This window comes from Pleurodeles waltl, chromosome 2_1 (assembly GCF_031143425.1).
Source record: "Pleurodeles waltl isolate 20211129_DDA chromosome 2_1, aPleWal1.hap1.20221129, whole genome shotgun sequence".
NCBI classification, from domain to species: domain Eukaryota; kingdom Metazoa; phylum Chordata; class Amphibia; order Caudata; family Salamandridae; genus Pleurodeles; species Pleurodeles waltl.
This window is the reverse complement of record NC_090438.1, coordinates 483,364,376-483,384,353: the sequence shown is the minus strand read 5'-3', so window position 1 is coordinate 483,384,353 and position 19,978 is coordinate 483,364,376. Positions and strand designations below refer to the sequence as shown.

Here is a 19,978-nt window from a genome sequence, read left to right as displayed (position 1 = left end):
GATACCGCAGGTTAGGAGAATATATCCAGATGTGCCCATGTTGAAACCAGTAGAAAATTATCAACCACAGATGCCAGGGTACTACAGCAGTGACAACAGTGGAGGAATGGTTCTAGAACAAACCGTAAGGGGAGTACAGAATGGTCACCATCCAACAATGACACAGGCTGAATCAACTCAGTTTATGATGCCTCAAAAGCAGATACAGGGAGGAAACGCACATGCTCAGATGACGGGGAGTCAGATGGGCATGCCGGCAATGATGACCCATAGTATGGGAATGAACATGCCTCAGAACATGGGAAATGGACAGAACCCAGACGCGATATCACTACCCATTACTGTAGGTCCACCGGTACCTCTGTATAGTCAGCCTAACTTAGGTATGAGCAGTCAGGGATCCATGCTGCAGAATGGGACAGAGAGGAGGTGCATAGAGAACACTCCAGGGATAACTCCTATAGCGGCTCAGCCAAATGGATCTGGACCCTTGATGGAGTTTAGTCCCATATGTGCTCAGTCTACACTGGTGAGGTCGAGTCCCCCACTGATAATACCTCTAACATCGAATACTGAAAAGTTGCCGCAACCATCAATGGCAGTCGATGTGAATGCTACACTGATGGGGGTAAATGCGCAACAGCTGACACAGTGGTTCAACAGTTTGAATTCCACACAAAGTTCAGACAGTGGGAAAGGAGAAGATTACCTGAATAGGATGAGGCTGAACATGGAAGCACAAGAATTGGTGGAAAGGACTATGGGTGTGAATAGGTTAGAGTCCTACACGGAAGAGGAACTGAGGTACCTATGTCCAAAGATTACGAAAGAAGTGAACAAGGTACATAAAAGTTTGCAGGAAGTAGCGGACAGAAACGGGATTGACATAGGCAAGACGAAACACTTGAGCAGGAGCTATAGGTTGGATTTTGGGACCACAGATTTTGAACACATGAGGTCAGCCGGCATGAAGGCACACCTTAGAGAATTGTTGCAGAGTGCCCAAGTGTGGAGGTGCTTAGACAAGTGGGAAAGCAGGTGGGTAAAGAGTAAGGATAAGAGGAGGGACAGTGCTACAGAGCACAACGAGAAAAGACCGCAGAGCAGCGAGACAGTAACCATGTTACCAATGAGGGAGACAGCAGGGGGGAAATTAATACATGTACCATGGCACAGAAGCGACATTCAGTCATTTACGGATGATTTTCCCAAACTGAGAGAGAAGCCGATTGAATGGTACCAACAGACTGATAGGTTTGTGAAGCTTGCAAAATGTCTCTGGGAAGACCTGAACACTCTCTTTGAGATCGTGGTTCCGGCAGACTTGTGGGAGGATTGCAAAAGAGCTGTAGGTTGGCCGACAAGTGAACCAGAGAGAGACAGGGAGACGGGTGCACCATCACCTATGGTGATGAGCTTGTACTACAAGGTGATTGAGCATTTGAAGACGAAGGTTGCCGCGAAGAATGTGGATTGGCAGAAGATCGATCGAACTGCCCAAGAGACTAAAGAATCGATTCATAGTTACTATGAGAGATTGTTGAAGGCGTTCAAGAATTACAGTGGCACGGAAACAATCGAGGCGAAGGATATGCTTCATTTTGTGTTCAGATTTGTGGAAGGGCTGAGACCAGAAATAAGTCAGATGATAAAGTCGCATTTGATTTGTTGGCTGTCTAAACCGATTGACGAGGTCTTGACTTATGCGAAGTATTGTAGCGATGAGATTGAGGTGAAACAGAAAAAGCTGAAAGAGAAGGTGATGATGATGCAACTTAAAGCAGCTCAGACAGGTCTGCAAGGTTTGCAAGGGATGCAAGGGTTCCAACAGCAGGTACCGCAACCGCAGTTGCAGGGAAACATGTCGTTTCAGCCACAGGCCAGAGGCAGAGGCAGAGGAGGTTTTGTGAATAATGGTCCGGATTTAAACACTGTTGTGACGGGTGTGCAGGCAATGAAGAAGGTGATGCCGTGTCACGTGTGCGGAATTGTCGGTCATTGGAAACGCGAGTGTCCGATGGTGGTGCAGGAAGGTGCAGGTGCAGGTGTAGGTGGTGGTCAGCAAAACAATGATGTCAATGCATTTCAGACAATGAGGGGACCGAAAAAGAGAGGTCCAAACCCAAATTTTCAGACCATAAATCAATTGCAGGGATTACAACCTATGCAGCCGCAGCAGATGCCCCGCATGCAGATGACGCAAATGCAGCTGATGCAACAGCAGTTACCCATGGTACCTAATCAGCAAATGCAAATACCTTTAGCACCAATGAGTCAGCAGCAAGTGATGGTTCCTCCACAGGTCTCGGGTCAGGTAATGAGTACAAATGGCACCGTACAACAGTTCCCATTACACAGTGAGAGTGGAATAAACAATGTATGGGAGAGTGAAAGCTCAGAAGAAGAAGGAGATTGTGTGCTTGCAGCATCTTTGGAAGTTGATCAAAAGGGTCCGTACGTAGAGGGAAGAGTAATGGGTCATCGTGTCTCGTTCTTGGTGGACACAGGAGCCACACGTTCAACTGTTAAGAGTAGTGAAGTACCAAATTTGCCACTCTCAGGGAGGACAGTTCAAGTGGTGGGAGTAGCAAACAGACATCTGACGAACCCAATTACAGATCCGGTACCAGTCAGCATCGGTAACTATCAAGGGGTGCATCAGTTTGTGATATGTGACTCAAGCCCAATAGCACTGTTAGGGAGAGACCTATTGTGCAAGTTGGGTTGTTCGATCATGTGTTCGAACGAAGGAATAACAATCCAGACGAGCAGTGACGGGGAAGAAGAGGACAGTGTAGAGGGGGATGAGATGGAAACGGTAGATGAAGAGTATCCTCTGATTTGTCTTTTCCCGATGATAACTGAAGAAGATATTCCAGCTGAATTACGGGAGACAGTCGGAAAGGAAGTGTGGGACATGACAGGGAAAGAGGTGGGATTGATGAAAGGAGTGGAACCAGTGAAAGTGACTGTAAAGCCCAATGCAATCTTTCCCCAGACCCCACAATACCACATGCCACAAGACACCCTCATGAAAGTTGCCCAACTCATTGACGAGTTTGTAAAACAGGGGGTACTGAAAGAGGTGTTAAGCAGTCCATGTAATTCACCAATAATGGGACTAATAAAGCCGAGTGGAAAGGTCCGACTTGTGCAAGACTTGAGGAAAATAAATGACATCATAGTCAAATGCTGCCCAGTAGTACCGAACCCAGCTGTGATAATGTTTCAAATTCCTTGCGATGCCGAATGGTTCTCGGTCATCGATTTGTCACAAGCATTCTTTTCTGTGCCTCTTCATGAGGACAGCCAATTCCTCTTTTGTTTCAAATTCCTAGACAGAGTGTACAGTTGGTGTCGAATTCCTCAAGGGTTTTCTGAGTCGCCGTCAATCTTCAATCAGATTCTAAAGAAAGACTTGGAAGAGTTAGAGTTGCCATTCGAGTCAACCCTAGTACAGTACATTGACGACTTACTGGTTGCATCAAAGACAGAAAGCGACTGCACAGCCGATACCATTGCTCTGTTGAACCATTTGGGAAGGAATGGACACAAGGTGTCTCCCTCCAAATTGCAGTTCTGTCAGAAGAAAGTGAAATACTTGGGTCACCAGATAGAGAAGGGGTCACGGAGAATAATGAAGGAAAGAATAACGAGTGTACTTCAAATGAGTCTGCCCAGGACGAGAAAGGAGGTGAGGAAATTTTTGGGAATGGTGGGCTACTGTCGCCAGTGGATTCCCAACTTCTCGACTCTAGCGAAGCCTTTACTGAAACTGACCCAGAAGGATGCCTTGGATCAAATTGAGCTGAAAGGAGATGAGATGGATGCTTTTGTCGAATTGAAAGAGTGCATGTGCAGGGCTCCAGCTTTAGGTAGGCCTGATTACACAAAGCCTTTCACATTGTTTTGCCATGAACGTGATGCATGTTCTTTGTCTGTCTTGACTCAAGCCCATGGTGGCGTAAACAGACCAATAGCATATTTTTCAGCTACTTTGGATCTGGTCGCAGCAGCACTCCCAGGGTGTTTGCGCGCCGTAGCAGCAGTTGGTATCAGCCTCACTCAGAGTGAAGGAATAGTGATGGGACACCCAGTAACAGTCATGGTCCCTCACTCAGTTGAGATACTTTTGACCCGCTCCCGAACGCAACACATGACTGGAGCAAGACTCACAAGGTATGAAACGATTATTCTGGGCTCACCGAATGTGCAGCTGAAAAGGTGCACTACGTTGAATCCAGCTACTTTGCTTCCTGGAGAAAATGCTGAAATTGAGAACGCTGAAGACATCGAGCATGACTGCCTTCAGGTGACTGAATTTTGCACAAAACCTCGACCGGACATTAAAGATACTAAGCTTGATGAAAATGACCAAATTCTTTTTGTTGATGGTTCATGTCTAAGAGACGGGATGGGGATTTTGAAAGCAGGATACGCTGTATGCACTGTAACAGGGGTCTTGGAAGCGGGATGGCTCCAAGGAGTCTATTCCGCACAAGTAGCAGAACTTGTAGCCCTTACCAGAGCATGTCAATTGTCTGCATTGATGAAAGTCACCATTTACACTGATAGTCAATATGGGTTTGGGATTGTGCATGACTTTGGACAACTATGGTCACAGAGAGGTTTCCTGACTTCTTCAGGATCCCCAGTGAAAAACGGGGAAAGAATAAGGGAATTGTTACATGCCATTCAAGTGCCAGCTGAAGTTGCAGTGGTAAAGTGCAGTGCTCACACGAAAGGACAGGACTATGTTTCGCTGGGAAATGCATATGCGGATCAAGTCGCAAGATTTTGTGCCTTGAACTGTATATTACTCAGAGATGAATGGAATTCGATAAGTGAGCCAGAACTAGAACCAGCTGAAGCATTTGCCTTGAAGGTCGTAGATACAATAGAGGAACTAAAAGCATTACAAAATAATGTCAGGGAGGATGAAAGAGATTCCTGGATTAAATCACAATGTATAAAGAGACAAGACGAGTTATGGGTTTCACATGAGGGAAAATTTGTTTTGCCAAATAGTCTCTTATCACAGCTTGCGCGGTTCTATCATGGGCAAGCTCACCTAGGGAGAGATGCCATGATAAGATTGTTCAAAACTGATTGGTTTAACCCCAGATTTCGTCAAGCTGCAGAAGCAGTTTGCCATCGATGTGTCACTTGCCAGCAGATGAACCCAGGAAAGGGAACAGTTGTGAACGCGAGTCACATTGGTAGGGCAAGCGGTCCTTTTAGTTGTATGCAGATGGACTTCATTGAGATGCCTGTGCATGGAGGTCTGAAATATGTGTTGGTGATTGTGTGCATTTTTAGTCACTGGATCGAGGCATACCCCACACGTAGAAATGACAGCCTTACAGTTGCAAAGCTATTGTTGAGAGAATTAATACCACGTTTCGGATTCCCGATCTCTTTAGAATCAGATAGGGGAAGTCACTTCAATAACGAGGTAATAAAGTTACTCTGCGAAGCGCTGAACATTGAGCAAAAGCTGCACTGTAGCTATCGCCCTGAAGCATCAGGACTGGTGGAGCAGATGAATGGTACACTGAAATCGAGAATGGCGAAAATATGTGCATCGACAAATTTAAAATGGCCTGACGCATTGCCCTTAGTGCTAATGTCAATGAGAAACACTCCTGATAGAAAGACTGGATTGTCTCCGCATGAAATTCTCATGGGCAGGGCTATGAGACTTCCTGCAGTTCCCGCAAACGCGCTTTTGAATATTACAGATGATATGGTGTTAGACTACTGCAAAGGACTGGCTGACGTGGTTCGCTCTTTCTCTCACCAGGTGGAAGCGACCACCTTGCCACCGATCCAAGGTCCAGGACACGCACTGAAAGCAGGTGACTGGGTCGTGGTAAAGAAGCATGTGAGAAAGTCGTGTCTGGAACCCCGTTGGAAAGGCCCTTTCCAAGTGATCCTGACGACAACTACCGCTGTGAAGTGTGCGGGGGTTCCCAACTGGATTCACGCCAGTCACACAAAGAAGGTGTTGTGTCCCACAGATGAGGAAGTTGAAGCGCTGAAATTGCCAGTGCCTGATAAAACAGTGCCGAGTGCTGAGACAGAACAAAACCGAACTGAAAGCGGACAGGCAGAAGCAGGAGAGAGAGAGATATTGTTGGAGGGCGAAGAGTCCGACTCACTTGGGGAAGACCAAGGAGAAAGTTCAGACAGCGACGAAGAAGCTGCAGGTGACAAAGAGCCTGAAGCAGCTGAGGGTAGCAAAAAGCCTGAAGCAGCTGAAGGTGACAAGGAACCTGAAGCAGCTGAAAGTGATACAGAGCCTGACGAAAGTAACGGCGACGAAGGGCTCGAAAAAGGTGAAAAAGCAGGAGAGCCTGATCAGAAGGGGGCTTTCCCAGAAACAGACGATACAGAAAAAGAAAAGGAGAACGTGATCGATTCCCCTGAAGGAGGGGACAAGGCAGAGCAGAACGAAAAAGTTCAAACCTCTACAGAAAAGGTCGCAGGTCCATCAAATGGACATGGTGCAAAGAGGAGACTAAGTATATCACCAGTAAAACAAAGGTCCGGAGAAGGTTTGAACGACGGAGAAAGGCCAAAAGTAAAAGAGAAAAGAAAAGAAGTGTCTGTCGTGGTACCAACCTCGAGTGAAGAAAAGGACTTGACAAAAGAGGAAAGTACCAGCGAGGCAGAATCGAAAAGAGAAGCAAAATTGAAAAGGAAAAGGATACCGAACAGAAGGTATTCCGGTCCAGAATGGGCATATGCAGTCAATGACGATTGGACTGACGAGTTCGTATCTCTAAGCATCGAGAACGAAGAAGAGGAAGAAATTCCAATAGAAAAGAAAAGTTTTATGGACAGTGTTGATTGAAAGGGTGATAAATGACATTGCTTGCTACAATCTAACGTGAAATAAACAACCAGCTGAGACATTGCTAAACCGGATGAGACATTTGCTAAACCGATAAAGACTGAGTTATTGCCGAAATTGAGACAAATGCTGCTAACCGATAAGTGACTGGCCCTTGAAGAAGACGGTGTGAACATTGCGATCGCTCAGCTTTGTAACTGAATTGCTAAATAGTTTCATTTATAAGTGCTTCTAGCTCTCTGATTCTATACAGATCATGACGCAAAACAATAGAAAGAAATATTGTAAATATGTGTGTATAGGCTTGGTAATTACATGTGTACTAATAATAATGGCAATTGTACTTGGAATGCATGGAAGGGGTGAGAATGAGAATATTGAGGCTTCTACTTTTGTTCCTGTTACTGTCACTGAACTAACCGCATTGAAAAGGTTAGCACTGGATGAGAGACTTTTGCATGAAAGGACAGAGCTTTCGTATAATGTTTTCTATTGCTTACCAACAGAATATGTTGAGACAATGAATGCGAAAGATTGTTATGTGTGTACCCAGATACCGACATCAGTGAAGGAAGGGGTGACATATCACCACATGCCTCTTACATACGGGATTACATGTAGTATAGTAATGTCTAGGTTTTATGGTCAAACTAACATACAGTATTTTTACTCAAATTATGATGTTACCTTTGCTTATGTTCCTATAATAGCGCAGCTAAGCCAGACTGCAAAAGATTGGGATGCTAAAATTATGAGGGAATTTTTCGAGCCAATGCTACCTTTTGAAACGGCTCACGCTCATAGGGAAAATCTTACTTGCTCACTCTCTGCAGTAGAAATAAGCTTTTTAGATCGCACAGATGATAGAAGGGCACAAATGAAGGCGAAATTAGAAAAGGAGTTACATAAGAGGACTTCAGTAGATAATTATGATTTTGCTGCAATAAAGACACAAGGGAAAATTGCTTTAGATGCTTGGCATGTAGGGAAGTTTTGTATATATCGAGGTGAATCTTATTATGACAACATTTTTGTAGGGGCGAGTGAGTGTAAACACACGTTTATCTTTAAGGCCAAATGGACATTCATGATGGACGGACTTGACCCTGTCATTCCAGGTGTATATTACATTTGTGGGTATAATGCCTATTATCGTCTTCCAAAGGGATGGTGGGGAAGATGTTATTTGGGTATAGTGTTCCCAAAGGTTTATCAACTGGATGACCTATCGATGATTCAAAAGACATCTGGATCCCATCGTATCCAGAAAAGAGAGACCGCAGCTGCTGTGGTAAGTGATATATTTGGAGCCATGATTCCTTCATTGGGAGTTGTGCTGAATTCCATCAAAATAAGAAAGTTGTCTACTATAGTGGATAACATGTTGACAAAGTTTTCAGGTGCTATAATCCTGATAGATGCTGAACTTGCAGTGGAAAGAGCTATGACTCTTCAAAATAGGCTTGCTTTAGACATTCTTTTAGCAAAGGATGGTGGTGTTTGCAAAATGCTTGGTGCACGTCACTGTTGTACTTATATACCCGACAATAGTGTGAAAATTAAAACTATGCTTGCTAATCTAAAAAAAGAAAGTGCAGATTTGAAGGAACTGAAAGAACCAGGAGTGTGGGAGAAGGTTGGAAAAGGACTTGCTTCAGTGGGACATTGGATTGGGGGAATTTGGAATGGAATATTGCTAAAAATAATAGAGGGAATTTTAATAGTGATAATTTGTGTATTTGGAATTTGGGGAATAAAAAGGGGAATAATAATGATTATGGAAAGAATTAAAAGAAGAAAGGAGGAGAAAATTATGAAAAGAATGGCAGAAGAATACAAAGCGCAAACTAGGGGAACTAAAAGGAAAAGGGAACTGACAGAATTTTAATGGAATAAAATTTGTGGGTTTAATTTGTGTGATGACAAGTAGTCATCAGAGGAGGGATTGATGAAGCAGAAAATGAAGGTCTTACATTTATTAACGCATAAACGTAGTGTGAAATAATCATGTGTGACATTAACCGAACTAATAAAGATTGTACGGGGACAAAATGTGCCCTCAGAGTCGTTTGCCAACATTTATACGCGTGCTTTATATAACGTGGTGTATTAGAATTGCACTAATCCGACATAATCATAAACGTGTGCTACGATTTGCTTGTTTGAAATGCTTTAGCTTAGCATTACTTTAGCGGAGGCTTTGGCCTAGTGGCCTGGTCTCACGGTTTAGATGCTCGTATTTTTCCAATGTGCTATTAAACGTGTATTTCTGCTTGAAGCTGTACTTTTCCACAGAAACTGTTCACATGCTTATCTTAAAGTTTCGTGCCAGCCTGGCATATTTTCTCCTTACTTCAAGGTCGACTTGCAGGTGCGGACAATGGAGGCTCTGAAAGTGAGCTAATTGGTAGACAATGTTGCAACTTGCGTACCCATCTCCAAGGATAATGTATGCTTAAGTAAAAGCTTGAGAACTGTCGTTTTTGATTGGACAATTTGAAGCTAACCTATGAACCCTCCAATGGAGACCCTACTGGATTCGAACTGTTGTCTATAAAAACCAGGTGCACGAGAAGAAATTAAGCCATTACCAGCTATTGCCCGACATTGCGTCATTTCGTAGCTATTATGGCCCACTTTGCTGCGACGCCATTTTGAGAGACTTTGATGCTTTCTCTAATCGAGAGAAAGAGACTTTAATGATTCTTGCCCTAGAGACTTTAACTTTGAAATGCCCTTTGCATGAAGTAGTAGTTTTACCTTGCCGCCGTGAGGCAATTGCCCCGTCCACCCTTGCCCCTTTGTCCCGTCCCATGCTGATCGAGAAACGGTACCCGTGAGACGAAGACTTCCTTGTATGCTGATCGTAATTGGTAAATATGAAAGGAAATTGTAAAATTGCATTGTGTTTCTTTTAGGTAACCAACTGCTGATTTTGATAAGGGCCCTAGCTAGGAGTTTTCTAAATTTATGTTGCTAAATTGTTTTTGCATGAAACCCCCACATGCCGATGCTAATTTGAGGTTAGATGAGGATTCCATATGTTGCACGATGCAATTTGAGATCTTGTTATGCTGACTAAATGTATGCAATTAGTTCATTACAGATTATCGTATTAGTGCTTTGCATTGCCATTATCGAATGCCTTGTGATTCAAATGCTACATAGATTACACTTGTTTCGACGTTATGGACAGCTATTAATGTTCATATATGTTTATCATTTGGTGTTGAGACACATATATATTGTGCTAGCTTTGTTAATATAGGGAAATAAATTCACTAACTTCGCAATAAACTGGTGTGGTTATTCCTGACTGAAAGGTCAGGGTTCGCCGAAATGTATTCTGGATTAATTGTTAAGTGTTATGTTGATCAAGGTATTGCTTATGTACGTTATTGATTATTGATTTGATGCGACTGATCGATTAAGAGTACAGAGAGTTCCCACTTAGTCAAAAGATTCATCGGCCTAAAGAGCGTCCGAACACAGGTAAATTATTACCACGGTTTCGCTCTATCACCCCCTTCCAGATCAGCGCCTGGCGCAGTGGCACAAGTCGCACCACCCTAAAGCTGGCCCTGGTCGTCCCAGAAAAGAGGATTTCATGTACTTGTTCCCACAAAAAAAGGACTTAAAGCACAATGTCTCTGCAGCTCCCGCACTGAATTAGGCATGATCTGCACAGTGTAGGTTCATTGGTGATACTAGCAATTCCACAATGGCTCCCAAGTCAGGAGATGGGGCTAGGGAACTCAAGGCTCTTGTGGTACTAGAAGAATGAATCTGCTCACAGACAGAGAGCTCATCCTGGTGAATGGGAAGCATTTCTCCTGGTGAGGTCCTCAGCATAATCAGTGGTGTGGTGTGGAATTTCCTTGCACAGCTCCTAAGCTTCACCCACCGGCCACTGCTCTCTCATTTTGTGGACAGCTTTCTCCTTCTGTAACTCCTAATAACCAGACACTCCCTTCCTCGCCCAATTGCACAGTCAACAGCACTTCTAGCAAAGCTCCTGGATTCCTCAAATCTGGTCCTGCTGTGCCACGGAGACAGGCTGACTGTCTATGACCCCGGTCTTGGAGCTCAAATATCACTCGAATACAACAGGCTAAGGAATTTACAGTGTACATACAACCTATCCAACCGGGTCCCTCTCTTGTGACTCCATTTTCCAGGCTATGTTTACACAGAAGCTCCAAAATGGGTTCCTGTTGCCTTACAAGGAATGCACAACATCCACCCCATGCTCACCATACTGCATACAGGTCGAGTCAACAAGTATCCTTCAACCTTGCCCCACACGGATGGAATGAATGATCTGCTTAATGAGGACCAGTCAGACCATTTAGGAGAGGCCCGTATGAGACTTTCCCTGAAGGAGAGAGGCAAAAAGGGCACCTTCCCCTGTCATCAGCTGCTGTCACCATCGCCCATACATTTCAGCCAAGCACCAAGGTGGTGATCAATCTCCGAACGAAGGAAGCACTTTGGGTGACCGTCCAATAGGAAAGTCATGCTTTGGAGTCTTGCAACAGTATATGGAAAACGCCAACCACGCGCATGCTCGATTGTCGTGAGCGCGGAGAGGGAGAAAACAAGAACAAGAGGAGGCTTGTCAACATGGAACACAAGGCAGGAAAACGCGTTCTCCAGAGACAGGAGGGGGGTTTTCAGACTCAACGTGTACCGATTAGAAACAGCATAATATGCAAAGCAAGCACTATACGGCCGCAGCACTCTTAGGTAAAAGTATTCAGAAACGTAACACACTGGTAGTGACCCAGCGTAAAGTTTCACGTACACCCTGCGAGCCCACAGGAAGTGCTCACTGTTATAGCAGTGCAGTGATCTCAGAAAAGACAAGCCACACGTAATCCAAGTGTGTTGAGCAGAACTGTTCCATGTTCAGGTATAAAGCACACCACAGAGAGGGAAATGTTCGCCAAGGGTGCAGGGCACGTTCCCTCTTAATGCCAGGTTTACGTTTCCGACGTGCTATGAGCACAGAAAAAAAATATTTGTGAGTGCTTTGATGTAACTTGACTCGGGAGTTACAGACAGATCAGCAGATGCAGACGCAGAACCTACTCATGTCGTCATAAAGAGCCAGCAAATATACCTAAATGCATAAATCACTTCTTATGAAAGTAAGGCACACTATCAGCATAACACCGAGATAGAAGACTCTGCAGTAGAATAACAGGATCCCACTAACCGGGCTTAGTGTACATGCACCTTACAAAGCATCGCCTTACGGAAAGTATACACCCTTGCGTAATCCAATATGTACAACACAGTCAATGGACAGCTTTTGGACAGACCTGTAATACGCTATATGGAGATAAGCATTTTCAATATTACTTATTCAAAAATATACATTCCCGCCTTAAGCTGAACTGTGTTTTGTAAAATGAACATACCGGTATTTCCTTTAAAACAATCTGTACATTGAGTGTAAATTCTAGTTTGTGTTCATCCTTACCTACTTTTTTACTAGCTGTACACAAGGCTGCACGTGATCTACAACGTACTGTTGAAGTGGCGACTTACTTTTTCACATGTTTTTAGGCAGTGCTCTCCGGTGTTTAAAGTCCGCATTGGGATGATTTCTCTTGCAGTGGATCTTTGGTGTGAGTAGATAATGCTGCTTCCTCTCTCGCCACCTCAGAATCGAAACAACAAAAGAGCGTGTAATATTTTGAAAATTATTTCAGCAAAATCCTCCATGCCAATTAGATTCAAAAATGTAGTCTTTAAACTTTCTCTGTTCTTCCTTCCTTAGGTTTCGTACATCCAACAAAGGGCTTTCTTCTTCAGGGTGAAACTCCCTCTTTTTGGATTTTGAGAGCCCTACCAGAAGTTGAAGAGGAGGCGAGGTGCTGCTCCGCAGCCAGAAAGGCCACCACTTCAGTACGACGAAGAGACAGTGTATATGACCCGCAATGACAGGAGAAACGCAGACAACGACCTTTCCTGTTGTCCCATCTTCTCTCCCAACAGGCGCGTGCAGCGTGTTCGCTCACCGCTCTGTCGCGCGCCGGTCCCCTGGCTGTGAACTCCCTCGGCCCCCTGAGACAGGTGTATTGTGCAATCAGGGGCGGCTTTGTGCGCTGAAAAATGGTGAACACAAAAGCTTTCTCTCCATTAAAGAGTGCCGGGCGACACAGCTGTGGTTCTTTTTTTCTTAAATGTTAATTATTCCAGAGAATTAGCATGCACCTCTTTGATCAGTAAATATACAATGCTGCTGAAATATCCTCTGCACGCCAGAGAAAGAGAACATAGGTTTGATTGACCATTGATGTTGTGATACTTTCTTGTGCCTGCTTTTATATCAATAAATACTATAACTAGCCGGAGACACAAGGTATGGGACGAACTTCCACAAATCTGGTGCACTAGGTCGTCACCGGACGGAAAGTTAAGTCTGTTAATTCATCTAGCTGCTTTAATTTACATTATTTTATTCGCCAGTACATAGAGGGCTGTAACAATCGGAGGAGTTACTGTCTGACTGTAGGGTGACCTGAAAAATCGAAGCCATAAAGCTATCGCAGTGGTTAGGTTGATGACCTGGGAGGGGACGCAGACAGTATGTGTTTGAATGTAACCCCCATCACTTGTACCAACATGACTAACTATCAAGGATCTTCCATGCTTCTACCTGCCTGCATAGGAGTGATCAACAAACCTATTTACACTGTCAGCAGATTAGGGCATGATCACCTTGATGAGCCTTTAGGCCACAAAATAATCAAGTACTCCCAATGCCCTAAACCCTGTTATAAATATTTACTAAAGTGCGATCACCATGGCTGCACGTTCATTGGGTGCACCTCCCAGACCAATCTATTTTAACCCTTGATCCCTTGTTCACTTGTTCACTATTAGCTCCACAGGAAAGTCTGATAATTCAGATAGGTTCAAATAAGACGTATAGGGTCCCGGTAAGCTTCTGAATGTGTAAGCCTCCATATACAACACAGAAAGTGGTAACACTTTAAAACAGCACCAGACATTTTACAAGTGGGTGCTTCAGAAAGGCCTCAAAGCATTGTGGAAGATATCACCAGCACAACCACATTACATGGTTAATCTCGGTGGGGCTGTAATTTTCAGTTCATTGCATTTCTCCCAAGAAAAGACTTGGGGATTGCCATGATGCATATTTTAGTCTGTTCTATTCTATTCTATTCGATTCGATTCTATTCTATTTGGGATAAAGTCTCCTCCTTCGTACATTATAATGATATAGCAAGTCACTGTGAAGTTTTGTGACCATAGAGAGGGCTAAGCCAAAGGCAGAGTTCCTTTATAAGGTCATAGAACTCGGAAATATAAAGAACCCCTGCCTTATAATATTTGGCAATAATTGGCAGCGGGTATATTATTCCTTATAATACATACGATCACCCTTCCTACAAACTACCTACATCCTTGGCATGGTACTCTTTCATATGAAAAAGATAGAATGTTTGTGAGCATGAAGACTAAAATTAGAATCTATAGTGCAAACTTAAGCACACCAAAAATAGATATTTGTTGAAAAAGGTGTTACAATCAGTTTAATACAAGTCAAATGAAAATGAAAATGCAGTAACTCAGTGTTAGACCTGGCATTCTTGGCGTGGTCTCCCCTGTCTTTTTTGCCCCTGCTTCCCATGTTTTGACTGTGTGTTGGACTCTGTTTTTGGTACTCTGGGCAGTTTACCACTGCTGACCAGTGCTAAAGAGCAAGTGCTCCTGTGTAATTTGTATGCGTAGTTGGCTTACTCCTGATTGGCATATTTTATTTAATAGTAAGTCCCTAGTAAAGTTCACTAGAGGTGCCCAGGGCCTGTAAATCAAATGCAACTAGTGGGCCTGCAGCACTGGTTGTGTCACCCACATGAGTAGCCTTGTAAACATGGCTCAGACCTACCACTACAGTGTCTGTGTATGCAGTTTTAAACTGCCAAGTCGACCTCGCAAGTACACCCACTTGCCGGGCCTAAATCTTCCCTTTTTCTACATATAAGACACCCCTAAGGTAGGCCCTAGGTAGCCCATGGGCAGGGTGCAGTGTATGTTAAAAGTGGGACATGTACTGGTGTGTTTTACATGTCCTAACAATGAAATACTGCTAAACTCAGCTTTCACTGTTGCAAGGCCTATCTCTCTTGTAGGTTAGCATGGGGGCTGCCTTTAAATAACTTTTAAGTACAGAGTCAGTTTGGAAGCAGATAGAAATTTGGAGTTTGGTATCTCTGAACTCACAATTTAAAAATACATCTTTTGGTAAAGTTGGTTTTTAAATTGTCAGTTTGAAAATGCCACTTTTAGAAAGTGGACATTTTCTTGCTTAAACCATTCTGTGACTCTTTCTGTTTGTGGATTCCCTGTCTGGGTCAGACTGACAGTTGTGCTGTTGTGAATTCCCTATAGACAGTGAGTCAAAGGGAGTTGGGAAGTAGCCTGCATATCCTGATTGGACCTCTGAGTTAGAGTGGTGGGAGGAGTGGTTACTTACAGCTGAATAGACTGTGCCTGCCCTCTCACAATGCAGTCTCCAACCCCCTGGTGTGAGTCTCGAGCCTGGCCTGGGCAAGGCAGGATCCTGAAAACAAGAGAGACTTCCCTTTGAAGATTGCTAACTTCAAAGGCAGAAAGGGGTATAAGTATTGGACCCCAAAATCCCATACTTTAGATTTCTTCAAGGATTCAAGAGGAACCCCTGTGAAGGAGAAGGGCTGAAGAGCTAAGGGGAAGTGCTGCCCCTGGCTGTGACTGTGCTTTGTTGGCCTATCCTGCAGTTGCTGTTTCTGCCTGTGAAAGGGGACAAAGACTGGACTTTGTTGCACATTCCATTCCTTCTTGAGAAGAATCTCCAAGGGCTTGAGTTGAGCTTGCCTCCTGTTGTTGAAGTCTCAGGGCTATCAAAGAATTCCTCTGCCAGCACCTGGACTCTCTGGTGAAACTCCTGCCCTACCAAGTGGTGCCCCATCCAGTCCATGGGCCCTTGAAAGTTGAAGCTGGTGGAAAAGGACTGAAATCCATGCAAAGACCGCAGTGTGGGGAAATTTTCGACTCACCATCTGCAATAGGGCTGATAAACAACACTCCGCAGGCCTTGGAGCTGAAATCGACGTTCTGCCTGCATCACAGCTGGAAGATCGACACATCGCAGCTGGAGAAATGACTCGCAACACTGATAATGATGCAAACCCCAGGCAGTGCGGTTCCCTGAAACAGTGCAACCGGATTTCAACGCAACTTCGCTGGGCGTGAAAAATCGATGCAAAGCCTGCCCAGACCTGAGGTGCCGTCCGGAAATCTAGCATTACTCTCTTGCACGGGAGAAAAATTATGCATCGCTGACCCAACCGGAAAAGAAACAACACATGCCCTCACTTGTGACTAAGGAATCGATGCTTCGCTGACTTTTCCGATGCATGCTCGCCCATGCAGCTTTATTTTTGACGCAAACCAGGTACTTTGTTTAACAACAACATTTTCACTGTTTTCCATGGATTGAGATTCATTCTTTTGAAAATGTATATCTTGACTTGTGTATGTTGGATTTTTATTGTTTTGGTGTTGTTTGACACAGATAAATATTACCTATTTTTCTAAATTGGTGTAGCGCCTCTTTTGTAGTGTTTTCACTGATTTACTGTATGTGTTGGTACAAATACTTTACACATTGCTTCTTGGGTTAAGCATTTCTAGTTGTGCCAAGCTACAAAGGGGGTCAGTGGGGTTTACCCAGGTGTGCTTCTCCTTTACCCTGACTAGAGCGAGGGTCCCTGCTTGGACAGAGTGCAAACTGACTGCCAACCAGAGAGCCCATTTCTAACATTGATGATCAGTGGTTGGGACTGGACTTGTATTTGTACGTGACATTCAGTGATTAAGTGTACACTACTGTTTTCAGTGCAGACCATTACGTGACCACATACTACTTGTCTTGGTGATTTTTGCTTTTTCTCTTTTTGGACTTTTTTCCTGCTTCCATATTTTTGGTGATCTTTTTTTATTGATTTTTGAACTTCTCATTGGGAACTCTTTTTCTTCCTTGGAACTTTGCACCTGTGAGTTAACCTTGCCATCATATCTCAATCTTGGGATGCATCAGTTTTCTCTGCAAATGCTGGTTTTGAGTTGGAGAAACTGAGGAGTACACTGTGGCTCAACTGAAGCAGTTGTGCAAGGATCTTACCTGCCCCATTATGAGCTCCACAAGGAAGGAGGAGCTGCAAAAAGCACTGAGGGCCTGGGTGATAGCCAAGGAGGCTGAGGGGCACACAGGGGGGCAGCATGAGGGTGAGGAGATGCAGAGTGTTCACAATGGTGTAGTGGATGTGTCTGTTATGCCTGGGGGGAGGGTCTTCAGTGCAGGTAGCAGTGTGTCATCTAAGGGTCTGACTCCTGAAGAGTTGCAGGACAGACAGGCAGGGAGGGCTCACCAGATAGAACTGGAGAGGCTCAAAATGGAGATGGAAGGGAGAAGGTTGGCCATTGAAGAGACAAAGTTACTGCTGGCTCATGAACTCAGCTTGAAGGAGTTGGATCAGAGGAGCCAGTCTAGTAGAGATGGTGCCAGCAGTACCTCAGTGCAGCCTGAAAGGACTTTGTGAAAGATTACAAGAGGGAGGATGACATATATCTGTGGTTCAAGGGGTATGAGTCTGCTCTCCACATGAACATTGTCTCTGAAGCACATTGGAGGGTGGGTCTATGAAGCACTTTTAGGTAGAAGTGAGGAACACTCTGACATCCTTAGGGGATCCTCAGGGCTCACCTGCTCTATCATGAAGGATGCTCTACTCATAAGATATGGTCTCACACCTAAGCAGTACAGGGATACGTTTAGGTCCTACAAAAAGAAGGAATCCCAAAATTGGTTGGAATGTGTTGACTCATTCTGCAGGTCACTGGATGGTTGGGTGAAGGGCAGCAAGGTGATATCTTATGAGGGGCTGTACATGGAGCATTTGTACAATCCTTGTTTTCCAGTGCTGTGTCAGCACCTAATTGACAGCAAGCTAACTGACCCCAGAAAGCTTGCGCAGGAAGCAGACCAGTTGGAGAGCACCAGGGTCCAGAAGAGGTATGGGGGAGACCATGCCAAAGGTGGGTAGAGTCCCCATCAGAAGAAGTGGGGGGTAAGGGTAAACAGGGGGAGTTCTCTAAAGGGTCCCAACTTAGTTCCAAGGGTAAGGATTCCCAGCCAGAAAAGAAACTGTGGATGTCTACAGGGAAACCTGCAGAGAGCGATCCCTGCAAGTGCTTTGCATGTGATCAGGTGGGTCATATAAGGGGGACCCCAAATGTCACAAGGGGACACAGTCACCCACTGGTGCTCCGTCACAGGGGTTGGCCAGTGTAGCTCTTGGGGAGGAGTTGGCTCCAGGTGGGTAGGAGGCAGATAAGATGACCCTTGTCTCACTAGGGGACAGTGAGATGGTCCAGAGGACCCTCGTACCTGAGAACACTAAGAAATACAGGCAGTGGGCGACCATCACTGGGCAGAGGGTGGAGGCTCTGAGAGACACAGGAGCCAGTGTGACTATGGTGAGAAGTCACCTGGTGTCCAAAGAGCAGGTAATTCCCCATTCAATTCACTAGGTAGTTGCAGTGGACAACTAAGAGCGCCTGTGCAGAGTGGCACAGGTTCCCTTTGAATGGGGGGGAGGGGCAGTCCCAGGTTCCTTGAGGGTAGTTGTGATTCCAAACATGCCTGTAGACTGTCTGCTTGGCAATGACCTGGAGGACCCTTCGAAGGAGGTAGAAAGCAGGCCTCCTTCGGAGATGTTGGGTCTGCCTGAGTGGGTGTGTGTGTGCCCACCCAGTCTATGGCAGCCCGTCAGGGTGATCAGGAGACCCTGGAGCCTAAAAGAGTGGCCCAGGTATATGCCAGATGAAGGAAGGCCAAGGGGTGTGGGAAACCCACTCCAAAAGTTCCCACAGTCTAGGAGGAGGATGAACCTGAGGGGAAGGCCCTGGAGCCAACAGGGGAGCAGGTGATTGAACTGGGGAAGGTCCCTGAGCTGACTGAGTAGCAGCAGAAAGGGGGGGGCAACCAGGGAAGCATTCTGTGAGGCACAGAAGACATGCCCTACTCTGGAGGGTTTGTGGCAGCAGGCTGCAAACCAGGCAGCTGGCAAAGATCCTGGATCACATTTGATTTACTGGGAGGCAGCTCCTGTATAGTGAACCTAAGGTTTCTAAGCCTGGGTCAGCCCACATGCTGGTGGTACCCCAGTGCTTCAGAGCCTTCCTACTGGGTCTGACTCTTGATGTGCCTTTGGCGGGAAATAGGGGCAGGACAAGACCTTTGAGAGGCCTGTTACCCACTTTTACTGGCCCCAAATGCGCAGGCACTCAGATGCCTACAGTAGGTCTTGTCAAACCTGTCAGGAAAGTGGCAAGAGCGGGGGGAAATGTAAGGCTCCCTTCCAGCCTTTTCCAGTTGTCAGCACTCCCTTTGTGAGGGTGGATATTCACATTGTGGGGCCTCTGGACCCCAAGACAGTCTTGGGCAACAGGTTTTTCCTGGTTTTGGTGGACCATGCCATTCGGTACCCAGAGGCCATTCCCTTGAGATCAATCACTGCCCCTGTGGTGGGACGTGTGTTGATGGGTGTTTTTACCCGCAGGGGGTTCCCAAAGGAAGTGGTATCTGACAGGGGTACCAACTTCATATCAACTGATATGATGTCTCTGTGGAAGGAGTGTGGGGTGATGTATAAGTTCACCACTCCTCACCACCCCAAGGTAAAGGTCTGCTTGAGAGGTTCATCCGCACCTTGAAGGGCATAATTATGGGCCTGTCAGAGCCCTTGAGGTGGAAGTGGGACGCCCTCTTGCCATGCCTTCTGTTCACCTACAGGTAGGTGCCTCAAAAGGGGTCTTTGATTTAGGCTCTTTGAGTTACTCTATGGCCACCCTTTCAGGGGACCTTTAAATCTGGTGAATGAGGGCTTGGCGAAAGCACCCAGCAAGACCTCCCAGGATGTATTCAGTTTTATTCTGGCTTTCAGAAACCAGACAGCCCACTTCTGGTGGTTTGCTCAAGAGAACCTGGAGGCAAGCCAGGAAGACATGAATCACTGGTTTAACCAGAATGCCACTCTGGTT

The 19,978-nt window shown here is 45.3% G+C and overlaps 1 protein-coding gene across 1 annotated transcript in view; it reads right to left on the bottom strand.

Annotated features, from left to right (window-relative positions):
• CNGA2 (cyclic nucleotide gated channel subunit alpha 2) overlaps nt 1-12,868 on the bottom strand; it is a 497,671-nt gene extending 484,803 nt beyond the window's left edge. The window contains exon 1 of the mRNA XM_069213704.1: nt 12,410-12,868. The gene's annotated coding sequence lies outside the window, so the exon portion shown is untranslated. The remainder of the gene's footprint in view (nt 1-12,409) is intronic.
• Nucleotides 12,869-19,978: the final 7,110 nt, after the last annotated feature.